This window comes from Notamacropus eugenii, chromosome 7, assembly GCF_028372415.1.
Source record: "Notamacropus eugenii isolate mMacEug1 chromosome 7, mMacEug1.pri_v2, whole genome shotgun sequence".
Lineage (NCBI taxonomy): Eukaryota > Metazoa > Chordata > Mammalia > Diprotodontia > Macropodidae > Notamacropus > Notamacropus eugenii.
In genome coordinates, this window is record NC_092878.1 from 13,978,387 (window position 1) to 13,991,696 (window position 13,310).

The 13,310-nt window shown below is 40.3% G+C and overlaps 1 long non-coding RNA gene and 3 other non-coding genes across 6 annotated transcripts; all 4 read left to right on the top strand.

Moving 5' to 3' along the window:
- Positions 1-213: 213 nt before the first annotated feature.
- LOC140514342 (uncharacterized) lies at positions 214-10,841 on the top strand. 3 transcript variants are annotated; one of them, XR_011970552.1, is made up of 6 exons: positions 296-449; positions 2,674-2,875; positions 4,592-4,744; positions 5,357-5,424; positions 6,940-7,045; positions 9,892-10,841. It is a non-coding gene; the product is annotated as an uncharacterized lncRNA (long non-coding RNA). The 3 variants fall into 3 exon arrangements; XR_011970551.1 differs by lacking the exon at positions 4,592-4,744 and having other exon boundaries at positions 214-332; XR_011970550.1 differs by lacking the exon at positions 4,592-4,744 and having other exon boundaries at positions 315-449.
- LOC140515099 (small nucleolar RNA SNORD126) lies at positions 2,283-2,359 on the top strand. The gene has a single exon (XR_011970855.1). It is a non-coding gene; the product is annotated as a small nucleolar RNA SNORD126 (small nucleolar RNA).
- LOC140515098 (small nucleolar RNA SNORD126) lies at positions 5,725-5,801 on the top strand. Its single transcript, XR_011970854.1, has one exon. It is a non-coding gene; the product is annotated as a small nucleolar RNA SNORD126 (small nucleolar RNA).
- On the top strand, positions 9,500-9,645 carry LOC140515092 (small nucleolar RNA SNORA79). The gene has a single exon (XR_011970849.1). It is a non-coding gene; the product is annotated as a small nucleolar RNA SNORA79 (small nucleolar RNA).
- Positions 10,842-13,310: the final 2,469 nt, after the last annotated feature.

Sequence of the window (13,310 nt, forward strand, 5' to 3'; positions counted from 1 at the left end):
AGACATTGTGCTTAATTCCTGAACTTTTTTTTATATTTCGTATAACTGTATTTCAATATAATAGATTTCTTTTGTAATCCTATGTAGTTAAAAGCATCCTTTTTAGCAGGGGGTCTACAGGCTTTACGACATTGCCAGAGGGGTCTATCCGCTCAGAAAGCTTAAGAACCGGCTCTGAAAGAGACAGGAAAGTGCAACATTGTAACACCTTTTAAGGTAAGGGGGGGTGGGGTGGGCCTTTGCCTTGGCCGGCCTAGCCAATCAGGTGATTCCTCCGCTTCTTAGAGCCATATCCGGGCTGGCCCACCTTCTCCCCTTCTGCGGGTGGCCTGGTGAGTTTTGCGTGCTGGGGGGCTTCTCAATCCTGTCCCAGCCTGGGTTTTGGGGAGCCATCCGCGCTGGCTTTCACTTCCAGACGCTCGCTGGAGGCCAGAGGAGCCTTTGTGAAGGTGTGAGGAGTCGTGGGGTGGGAGGGGGCTTGGGTCTGGGGGGGCAGCTGAGGCAGGGGGGCCTCGGTGAACGGCCGCGGGCCTGAGGGTGCCCGCTCGTTACCAGAGGTGCTGCGCCGGGCTGACGCTGCCGGAGGCGGGCGGGTCCAGCTGCAGGCGGGATGCTGACCTTGCCCGCCTGGCACCTCCTCTGTGCCCACCCGCGTGCGCTTGAGGTGGGCGAGGAGGAGGGCGTTCTTTGAATTGAATTGGATCGTTGTTTGGCTTTGGCCGGTTTGGGGGGCACGGGGCTGGTTAGGGGGGCACGGGGCCGGTCAGGGGGGCACGGGGCTGGTCAGGGGGGCACGGGGCCGGTCAGGGGGGCACGGGGCCGGTCAGGGGGGCACGGGACCGGTTTGGGGGGCACGGGGCCGGTCAGGGGGGCACGGGGCCGGTTTGGGGGGCACGGGACCGGTTTGGGGGGCACGGGGCCGGTCAGGGGGGCACGGGGCCGGTTTGGGGGGCACGGGGCCGGTTAGGGCGGCACGGGGCCGGTCAGGGGGGCACGGGGCTGGTTAGGGGGGCACGGGGCCGGTCTGGGGGGCACGGGGCCGGTTAGGGCGGCACGGGACCGGTTTGGGGGGCACGGGGCCGGTCAGGGGGGCACGGGGCCGGTTTGGGGGGCACGGGACCGGTTTGGGGGGCACGGGGCCGGTCAGGGGGGCACGGGGCCGGTTAGGGCGGCACGGAGTTTCGTGATGCCTTGGAAGGCGTCTAGAACATTTGGGCTGGACGCTGCAGGTTAGATCGCCAGCCTCTGTGCCCCCGGTACCTTGCCTGGCACCGAACGGGGAGGGCCTTGGATTTCATCTTGTCCCAGCCTCATTTTCTCTTTTAATCCGCGAGGTTAGGAAGACGTAGTGTGGTTTTTATAAAAACATCCCCTAAATTCTTAATAAATGACTCACGGATGGATGTGAAATACCTGGTAATGTATGAGAAGTAGGATGGTTTTGGGGGTTCCCATTAGCTTCCTGGCCTGGACAGGGCTTTATTTGGATTTTTTTATCTTTTTCCTTAAAACACCATTTCTGGTGGTTATTTTTCGTAGCATTTGGATTTGGGGGGGAGTGGAGGCTGCATCCTGTGCGGACAGAAAATAAACCTCTTTCAAATATCCAGGTCTACCTACTGGTTTTTCTACCAGCCTCAGACTGCCCTGACCACCCTTGGGGCAGATCTGTTTGCCAACAGCTACTCTCTTTTAAATATGGGTTAGTGTATCTTGTGGTTAGCCCTTAAGAGGAGGGTGAGGGAAGAGGGAGAATCCTGGGCTTTGTGCCTTTAAGGAGAAACCACGTGGCCCCTGAATTCTCAGGCAGGTTTGCTGCCTTCCTAGAGCTTTATGTAAAAATTATGTATGACACTGAGTGAGGAAATAATTCTGTTTTCTTCATTCATTTTTTAAAGCATTTATTTGGGAATGTAACGGAAGTGTAGGAAGCTAAGAAGTGTAGAAATAGACCATTTTTAAGAGGCCTTTTAAAGTGGCTATTTTATCAGTGCAAGGTCTGGTGATTGGTGTTCCCTTAGCAAACATCCCTTCTCAGGTGGAGACTGGCATAAATCTTACAGAAATTGGTTTCTTTTTTAAACTATCCGTTTTATTTAACTGCAGTCATCTACACATCTTTCCCTAGGCTGTATCTGGTATCCTAGAATGAGAAACACAGGTGGGGAGTGCTTCCCCTGTGGCATCCCTTTCTTAAAATGTTTTTCCTAATCAGAATCCCTCAGATATACTTGATTTTAATTTTGGCTTCGGTAGAGAAACTGTGTAGTTTCTGGGAAAGTTTTCTGCCGTGATGAGCTGCATGTTCAGTCCGTGTTTCACATGACCACTCTGATTATACACATGCCCTGAGCAGAGACCATGTTCAGATTTTGGGGGTGGACTGGGGGAGGGAAGGGCACCATTGACCATGTTATTCGTTTTTTCTTAAATGACTAAAAAAACTCCTCCTAAAGATTAATCTTTCTGATTGCTTCCTATCAAGAAGCATAAATTTGAAAGTTACAACTTTTTGTATATCTGTGCAAGAGAGGAGAGTTTTCCAGTTAGAATGGACCAGTAGAGTTCAAAACCTGGAATCATTCTTGAACATGTTAAATGTACTGCAGTTTTAAGTTCATGTAACCCGTTCTGCACAGCCATCAATAACTTTCTTCTGTTTTTAAATTTTAGGTTGAAGATGAATTTGGCTTTTGGAGGAAAGGGGACTAATTTCTTGGCAGAGGAGGAGACATGGGTCTGTGGGCAAAGCTGGGAGGCTGAAGTCCAGCACCAGAAAATCAAACCTTCTTTGCCTCAGGCCCAGCATGGACCAGGTTAACCAGGATCGAGCATTTCAGCTTGGGAAGGTAGCATGGCAGCACCTCTGATTTAGGTAAATCCTAGGGTTTGACTAAGTAGATGTTTGCTTGTATTGTTAAGTTGTGAAAATGTCAGTCTACCTAATAGAATGATAAGCTCTTGACAGCAAAGATCATTCTTAATACTTTTGTCCTAGTGCTGGGTCTCAGGAGATCTTTGTTGAATTGTGTTTTAACTGTCCGCCTCCTACCTTCCAAGGCTGTTGTAAGGATCCAGTGGGGCTTAGCATAGAATCTGGCACATGCTCTATAAATGTTAGCTATTAATATTATTTCCCATTACTGATGCAGGTTGAGCTTTTAGCCACAAAAAAATTCTCAGCTTTTTCACAGGATAAGTGCTAGCCATCTGTCTCCCATAGTGTATTTGCAAAATGATTATTTTTTTTTTTACCGAGATATAACACTTCACATTTATCCCTACTGAATTTCATATTATTGGATTCAGCCCATTGGTCTAACCTGGTGGGATCTTTTTGTATCCTGATTCTCTCCCACAATGTTAGATCTCCTAGAATGAACAGGTTTGAATGAACATGATACAGTAAATAGTGCAGCTCCTACTAGAGATCTCCTGCCATGTTGACATGAACCATTTACTATACCCACTGAGTCCAACCAGCCAACCATGTAAGTCTATCCTGTGTTAATGTCTAGGCTATACCTCTCCATCTTAGAATGAGAGATAACATCTCCAAAAACTTGGCTAAAATCTAGGTAAACTATATAGCCTTTTCTTTGTCCAATAATCACGTCCAAAAAGGAAAATGAATTTAGGAAAGCATGGTCAGTTCTTAATGAAACCATGCTGGCTATTTCTAATCACTTCCCTTTCTACATGGTTATCAGCCGTCTGTTTTTGAATCAGTCATGTAAGCACTGTCTTAAGCTGGGGATAGATTAAAAATGAGGCAAAAGACATTTATTGCCCTCAAGTTTCTTACAGTCTAATGGATGATCCATTCTAGAATTTCCCTGAAATTGAAGTGTCAAATTCATGACCTTACGCTTTGCAGACTTCATATTTTCTTTATTTTTGAAAATCATAATTATATGCTGATTCTAACCCTAACCCTAAATCTTATGGAACCTACCGTTTTTTCACGATCTTTCGGCTCTCTAATGGAGGCTCAGCAATGATGTCTGACAGCAGTGCTTTCCTTTCTACTCAAACTATCTTTTACCCATTTTTTATTTTACTTATTTTTTACCCATTTACGTGTGTCCTTTAGTTAGATATGTGCTCTTTGGCCCTGCTGGAGCTACACACCAGTAATTCCTGCTTCTAGGGAGGCTGAGTTCAAGAGTTCTGAGCTGCAGTGAAGTGTCCATACTAGGTCCAGCACTAGTATGATGAGCCCTTGAGTCACCAGGCTGACTAATGTGGGGTGAATTAGTACAAGTCAAAAATAGAATGGGTCAGAAATCTCCTCTCATCCCCAATGAGATCAGGACTACTCTGTACTTGCAGCTTGGCTGAAATAGGGAGACAAACCTATATCTTTACACACACACACTTTTTTAGGGTACCTATTTGTGGAATAGTTTTTCCTTAATTTAATTTTAATATTTAATAGAATTTAGGTTGGACCCCTGGCTTTTTTTATATCTCATAGTATGTAGTGGCAGTGGATTTAATAAAATTTTTGTTGATATATGAAGATGACAAAATTGAAAGATAATTCCCATATAAATTCCAACAGTCTTAACTTTTTTTTTTTGTCTTCAAGTTGATACATCATCTGAAGGGAAGAAAGTCTGCTGACCAGTCTGTATTTCACATGATTTAGCTCAATGACACCCATGACCTGGGAAGATCCCTATGTTGTAGGAAAAGAAAACTTTGCATGTTGCCATCTTGTGGCATAGTTAAGAGCTGCATGGTACTATCTCATTTTGTCTACATAAAAAGAGAAAGTTTTCAATTTATAAAAAGAGGCACTGTGCTTGACATATAGTAGGCACTTAGTAAATGTTTGTTGGTTGATGAAGCATGTTGGGTGTGGCTAGTGACAGCACTTGGGTTAGCAAAAAAAACCCCTGAAATCTTTGGCTATTGGGTAACATACTTAATACTGTATTTTATTGAATAAAACTGGTTCGTTGCTTGTTGGGTCTTAAGGGTATGTATATTAGTGTTCCAGAGAAAGTGTGCTGTCTTTGCTCAGGCATACTAAACTTATACCTTTAGAATTTTTAGGTAACCTTATTTCTAAGCAACATCAACCTTCAACATTTAATAATTATTCAAGGCCAGTCAATCATTATTGAATAATGACTCAAGTTTAAAACACTTATCAAAAAAAAGTGGCCGAAATTTCTTGGAAACAGTTTTTATGATTTAAACAAGGACATGATGCAGTGCTGTTACATGATGTAAATACATACATGTATAGTATATATGTGTGTGTATGTATATATATACACACGCTATATGTATAGTATATACTGTATGTATGTAGTCTCATTTCCACGTATGTCGTCTCATTTTCTAGACTCTCCAGAGAGCTGACCACAGATTAAATGTGCATGACTGCAAGGCAGAAGCTGCCCTTAGTATCAGGTGAGTTAAAAGTTTCTGACTTCTTGCATCGGTCGTCATTGTCATGCAGCTCAGTGAGGAGGGGAGGGAGCACTTGGTATAACTGTCTACACTGTAAGCAGCTTGGGGGAAATACTCTATCTTCCAACCTAGAGCTTTACACACTTTGTTGTATTGAACGAGTAGATGATACATATCTGGATGAGTGAGAAACGTTTCTTTTTTCACCTCTGAAACTACAGGACTTATTTTGAACTGGGTTTCCCAGTTCACCAGGACGCCCTAGAAAAGCAGTCATAGTTACTGGTCACACACATAACGTGTCTGCCATGATGAAATGCATTTTCAGTCCGTGTTTCAGCTGATTACCCTGATTGCATGCATACTCTGAGCAGACTAGAGCCAGAGGTGAACATTTTAGAAGAGGTTAGGGTTAGGGTTTTGTTTCTGTACTCTGGGGGCTGCTTAGTGGGCTATACCAGTTTCTGACTTTGGCGTTTATAATACCTGACTGTAGATGTGATAGGTAACAACTTCCCTTCTGAAAGGGGATTTATGTCCCTTTTAAAAATGAGTGACATTTTGAGATGTTTGTTTTTGGGTTTATTCTTGATAATTAGAAGGAATAAAATGAATGAATGAAAAAGCATTAAGTTTTTACTATGTGTCAGGCATCCAGCTGGGGAGACATGACCTTGACAAACATCAGTAGTTGTGAACCTTTTCATATCCATGTGCTTTTGAGAAACCAAATCTTAGAAAAATGTGTATTAATTTAATGTGTGAAATGTTTCATTGACACTTTCGGTCATCCCTATCATTTCCATATAAAAAAATGAATACTGCTTCCTTGTAACAAGTATAGTCAGGCAAATCAAATCCATATATTGCCTGTGTCTGAAAGTATAAGTCTTAATCTGCATGTTTAATCTGTTACCTCTCTGCCAAGAGGTGGAAGCTGGTTTGGATAGGTAGGTGGTGCAGTGGGTAGAGCACCAGTGCAGGAGTCAGGAGGACCTGAGTTCAAATCTCACCTCAGACACTTGACATTCACTAGCTGTGTGACCTTGGGCAAGTCACTTAACCCCAATTGCCTCATCCTGGGTCATTTCCAGTCATCCTGATGAATATAGTGTCACTGGATTCACATGGCTCTGGAGGAGAAGTGAGGCTGGTGACCTGCACAGCCCTCCCTCACTCAAAACAAAGTCAAGTGCAAGTCATGTCATTATTTCTCTGATGGCATGGTCTTCTGGGAACAAAGGACAAACACACAGAAGGAAGCTGGTTTTATCATCAGTTTTCAGTAGTCTACAGTCACCATTTTATTAATATTCTTTTTTGGTAGATTGAGGAAGGTGGGCTTGGCTAGTTTATCTCATTTTTATTTTTGGGGGGGGAATCAAGGTGGGATGATATGTAAAGGTGGTCTCACATTCTTTAAAGGAAAATGAAGAATGTTAGTATTAACATTTGGACAGTAATTTTTTGTAGCATTTGTAGCATTTTTGTAGCTTTTGGCCTTTTGTTTTTCAGAGAAGATACTGAAGTTGTAGCCAAATTCACTTTGTCCACCTGGAGTGGTTAGTGGAAAAAGTCATGATTGGAAGTCCTACCAACACCATCTTAGTTTCTCTTTATGGTAAGACTTTTGTTCACCTTTAAAGAAAAATGATTAATTAGATGTTTTATCCTTATAAGCTTAAAATGAATAGAGCCATGAAGTTGGGTGACACTGGATCTCAGATGCCCCCTCGCATGCAACAGAGCCAAATCCTTGATGTTATATACTAAAGCTAGTTTGGATGGCTTGGGAGAATTATTCTATCCAGAAATTGATGGTCACAAAAACTTTGTTGGCAATCATTAGTAAAGGACTTAATAGTAATGAAACTTAGTAGCCCATATACAAACTAATTTTTAGTTTTGAAATGGACTGTCCCTGAAAAGTTTAGGATTTACGTGTATATAACAAAATGTCAAGTGTGCATGGACAACCATTGACCAGTTGGGTTATTGTCTGCTGGAAATAGTTAGCACCAGGTAAGTATGAATCACTTCATTATCAACTAGAAGAAACCAATATGGATGCTGATACCCTATGTTGTAGACTCATAATACTAAAATTATGGTGATACCTATAAGGAGATTGACAGCTTTATGTGATTCTCAGGGAGGTAGTTTGCAATCCAATATAACAAAAGCTTTGGGACTGCTACCTGAAGGCATGCCTCTGTATATGTGACTCGTATCCTGCAATATAATCTTTTTGGTTTGTCTTTGGAAGTCTGGCCATGAGGACAAATGTATTATGATGGAATATGTGAAATAATACAAGCAGTAAAGTTATATTTGGCTCTTTGAGGGCATAATTTGAGGGGATATTAATGTTAAGACAGTGGCAGAAGTTGGAACTCTTCAATGCAGAGGTCTCATACTGGACTGGCACTGAATCTACACATTGTCATACAAGTCAACGCAACCTGTCAGTTTTATGCTGTAGCCATGATGCATTTTCTGATGACTTTCAACATTTGCGTTGTGTGAGAGAACTATTGAACTTGAACTATTGAAAGAAGATTTTTTTAGGGAGTTGGGGCTCATTTTGGATGGCCCCCAAAAGCAGCTGATGTTTATATTAAATGTATAACCTGTGATCATTTTGTCCAGAGGAAAATTTTGTCAATTAGAAAATGTTAACACTGGCAAACTATTGGAATGTTGAGTGCATGTTTTCTTCATTTTTTGAAGGAGAGCTAAAAACAAACCGTATACTAAGGGTGAGTTCCCATGGAAATGGACAAATAAGAAATTAAAGGGGCAGTTCACCAAAATGATTCATGGCATATACCTGAAGTTTATTATAAAAGTATCTTTACATTTTTAAAATTTATAACAATTTGTTTGGGAAACAGAGTTGGAAGATAGAAGTGAGTCAGAACAAGGGGCTTTAAAGAAAGTAGACATAGACTGAATATAGAAGATTAAAAGGGGCCAGGAACAAAAGAACAGAGGTGCCTTAAACTGTTACAGTTTTTCTTTGGTTCACTTATGTCTTTAAAATCCTTGATAGAATAATCCTAACTTGGCAACAATCACCCTTTCCAATTTAAGTTTATTTTCTCTCCCTTCTGCGTTCTCTCCATCATTGGACAACAACTAAAACTCTTGTAACATATACATTGTTAATCAAAACAAATTTCCACATTGGCCGTGTCCAAAAAAATGTCCATCCCTCCTGTCCAGAGGTGGGTAGCATGCATTGGTCCTCTGACATCATGGTTGGTCGTTGGGTTGGTCATACTTCTTAGTTTTTCAAAGTTGGCTTTATGATGCTGTAGAAAGTGTTCTCATTTCACTCTGTGTCAGTTCACACGTCTTCCCATATTTCTATAAAACCATTCCTTTCATTACCCTTTATAGCACAATTCCATTAGAGTCATACTCTACAATTATTTAGCCACTCCCCAGCTGATAAGTATTTATTTTCCAGCTCTTTGCCCTCACAAAAAGTGTGGCTATGAATATTTCTGCATATGAATCCCTTTCCTTTCTCCCTGATTTCCTTAAAGTACAGATCCACAGTGGTACTATGCATCCCTTAATAATTTCAATAGCACATTAATACCCATTACATTCATATATTCTTATAATTTGTTCAGCCATTTTCTATTGTTGGGTACCCCCTTAGCTTCTGTTCTTTGGCTGTACAAAAATTATTTTCAAATAAATTATATTTAAGGTCTCCTTTCCTTAATCTTTTCAAGTGGCATAGACAGGCCTAGAAGTAGTATTTGCTGGGACAAAAGGTACAGTTTAGTAGTTTTGGGGGAATATTTCCAAACTGTTTTCTAGATAAGGTGGACCAATTTACAGCTATCCACAGTGCATTAAATAGTGTTACTCAAATGGTATGAATTAGAATCTCAGTTGCTTTACTTTGCTTTTCTCTAATAATGATTTGGAGCATTTTTTTTCCCACATGGCTCTTGACAGTTTGTCAGTTTATGTCCTTTGACCATTTTATAAATTCTGACAAAATATCTTTATTTTTAAAGCTCACTGTATTCTTGAGAAGGTAGTTTTGTTGAGATCCTGATGGCTGTTCCTCTCATTGCTTTGAGATTTGCCAATGGGATTTTAGGCCATCACAGATCAAATCTGGTCTTTCTTCACTCAGGGCACCATTGGATGGATGGGCCATCTGTTAGTGCTTTCTGAATTTTGCGGGGCCAGACATATATAAGGCTAACCTGATCTAATAACATGGTATACTCCTTATAAATGAGGCAGTTGAGCTTTTAAATAAAAGGTAACTCAGGTTCAGATCCTGAGGGGAGGGCAAGGAACTGGATTAAATTGAACCTAGAAGTTAAAACTTAATTATGGTATAGCTTTGTATTATACGTATGTACACTGAGCTACGCATTGATGTGAACTTAATTATTTGAAAAGATCGTTTTTTGATTTTGAAAATTTTTTTTCCAGAATGAAGATAGATTTTCACCTACAGCTCTAAAAATAAAGACTGAACATTCTCCCCAGAACCAGTAAATACCAAAAATGGATGAATCATCTTGCATAGAAACCTGATAAAATTCCTTAACATTTGCCTTTGACAATTAGCTCTGTAAATTAACCAGTTTTAAATAGTATTTGAATAAATTTTGAATATTTTTCTTTATAAGATACTTTTAAATGGAAAAACTGTCTGCAGCATGTATTTTTATAACCTAGAACTTGATGAGTTCATTACAACTGCATGTCTAATCAGAGTAGACAGAACTGAGTTCCCATAAGTAACTATTTTGTCACTGCCTAATTTGAGCATGGTGTTCCAAGATGACTGAATTATTTACTTTGCGATATATATGCATGTGTCTGTGCGTGTTACACCCATGTATATGTAACAAAAGTTTAGGAATTGCTTTCTCTTCATGTGAGAGACTTAAGTTATTACTGTGTGAAAGATTTACTTAATGATCAGTAGGAAACTTCCATCCTAACATATACTAGCAGCCTTCCTATACACTTTATGTAAGATTGAGTAGCATATAAGATCTTCAAAAAGCTATTTATTTGTGCTATTTTGGTCTCTATTGAACAAGAACAAATCTGGATATTCTCAAAAGTAACCTTGAAGATTAGGCTATACTTGTCAGTACCTTTAGTATTCAACAGATTTTTTTTTTAATGACCCAATTGCCTTTGTCAGTAATTTAGGGAGTTGGAAAATTTTAAAGGAAGAATATTTCAAATTGATAAAAAGTGACAACAAAGGAGAATGAAACTTTGAGGCTTGTGAGCTATAATCTCATTTATACTTACAGTTGAATATTACAAGGGTCTTGGTTGGGATCACTTGTCTCTTTCCATGTCTCCCAATGGCCATTTTTGCTTATTGTACGCTTATTTATAAAATAAAGTTTAAAAAAGCCCTTAGTGGTTCCAATGGATCTGTACCGATATGTTGTGCTGCCCTATTTGAGAAAGTATGCACATGGATGACGTCGCATGCCTACTGAAAGTGATATAATTCTAACAGGTACACCCCCTCCTTTTGCTGCAGCCAAAATGGTCTCGTCTTCTCAGCTATATGGAAGATGGGAGGATGATAGAGATAGTTCAATTCCAAAGCTACTGCAGTAGTCCAGGGCCTGAACCAGGGCAGTTCCCAGGAGAAGGACATGGAAACAAGCTTTGTTGTGGAGGTAGAACTGACAAAAGTTAGCACTGACAAAAGTTAGCACCTGATTGGATAAAGGTGGTGAGGGAGAGTGGTAAGTTTTTTTTGAACATGGGGTAATACTGGTGACCTCAACAGAAAAGTCCGGAGGAGATGGATTTCTTGGAAAGGCAGGTGAGGATGAATTCTGTTTGGACATGTTGGATTTGAAATGTCAGTTGGCCATCCAGGTAGTGATCGTCAGCAGGAGACTGGTGATAGAGGAGTGGTGTTCAGGAGATGTGGGCTAAATATGTAGATTCAGAAGTCATCTGAAGAAATAAATGAACTGATATATGAAATTGCAAAGGTAGCTAATTAAGAAAGAAAAAAACTCAGATCTGAGCCTTGGGAGGAGGAGGCGCATGGGATCAAGGGCACAAGTAGAGGATCTAAGTCTTGACACAAAGAACTACTTCCTCTTCAAAGACAGAAGTAGACAGGGTAAGCTGTAGAGGAATTTTGAGTTACCTTTTGACAGATACTTTAGTAAATAGGATTGGCAGTTACTGCTGAGAGAATGGGATATAGAATGTCTAAAGGACAAGCAAGGAGAGGGTAGATTTGGAACAGCTGCTGAGGGATGTATGCTAAATTAGGGGAAAAGAAAATGATTTCCCTCAAGTGGTAGTTCACTTCAAAAGGCTATTAAGAGGATGGCAAGGAGCCTGGAAATCATGTCATACAATGTTTGTAGGATCTCTTTAATCGCTTAACAATTGTCCTGAATCACCAGTCTCTACCTACATGGCCCACTCTGATTCCTTACTTTTCCCTGAAATTGCCTTGTTTTGTTGAGGGCACCACCATTCATGACATCCAGGTTTATACGTTTATAATCAGCCCTAATTAATTATCTCATTCTCATAGCCCATGCAGCCACTGTCTTAGTTCAGGTCCTTATCTTTCCTTGCCTCCAATATTTGCAATGTTAACTAATTGGTCTCCCTGCCTCTTTTTTTTTAAGTAAAAGTCTGACTACCTGGTAAGAAGTTTAAATAGTTCCTTATGGGAATACCTAGGTGGTGAAGTGGATAGCATGCTGGGCCTGGAATCAGACAGACTCAACTTCCTGAGTTCAAATCTGGCTTCAGACATTAGCTGTGTGACTGGGCAATCATTTGCCTCAGTTTTATCATCTGTAAAATGAGCTGAAGAAGGAAATGGAAAACCACTCCAGTATCATTAGTAGGACCTGACTGAGTAACAATTGACACTAGCACCTCAGCGCTTTAAAGTCCTCTACAATATAGTTTCAGTTTATCATTTCAGGTTTATTTCATATACAATAAAGAACAAGCATTTTAATCTTACAGCTAAATTGGCTTCTTAATTTGGCAATCCATCTCCTGTATGTATGTCCTTGCATTGGTAACCATACCTCAAATGCACACCCTTTTCACTTCCATTTTTAAAAATCAGTTTCATTAAAGTCAATTCAAGTATTTTTTAAAAAGATGCCTTTTCTGAGTATTTTAGTTCTAGGTGCTTGCTCTCTTCCTCATTAAATTATCTCATTTACTTATCTTGTAAATTCAATGCTTTAAATAGAATATAAACTTCAGGGCAGTTACTGTCTTTGTATCTTCAAGGGCCTGATATAGTCTCTTGCACACAGTAGATAATGATTTAGTTAAACTGAAATTAGGGAACAGTAGTTGATAGAGCTCTAAGAAAAAAAATTATAAATGTAACGTTTATTTCAAGATCTTTCATATAAATACCCTATAGGCTCTACTGTCAAATGTTTATCCCAAGGCCTCTCAAACTTGTAACAAACTTAACAATCAGCCTCTGGTTGCATTCACTGGCGCATGAGACATCTGCTGTATTTTTAAAGCCTTAATTATCACCACCTGGTTGTGCAAATCCACTCAAATATTTTGGAAATCTTCATCTTAATCTTTAAAACCCATTATGTATGTTGTTCAACCAGCTTACATATTTATGGGAGGCTCCTGCTTTTGAATTCCCACCAATTTTAGATTTTACAAATGATACTACCGATTAAAAATTTTTTTAAATTATCCGTTAACTTAAAACACAACTCATCAGCAATGACATTGCACCTTCCATCCCCAGCTAGAATTATAAGAAGGCATTTCTGCTTCCCCCTTAATGGTAGTCCCTTCCATCTTTGGTTACCTCTGATTTATTCTGCATATTTCCTTTTGTACTGCAT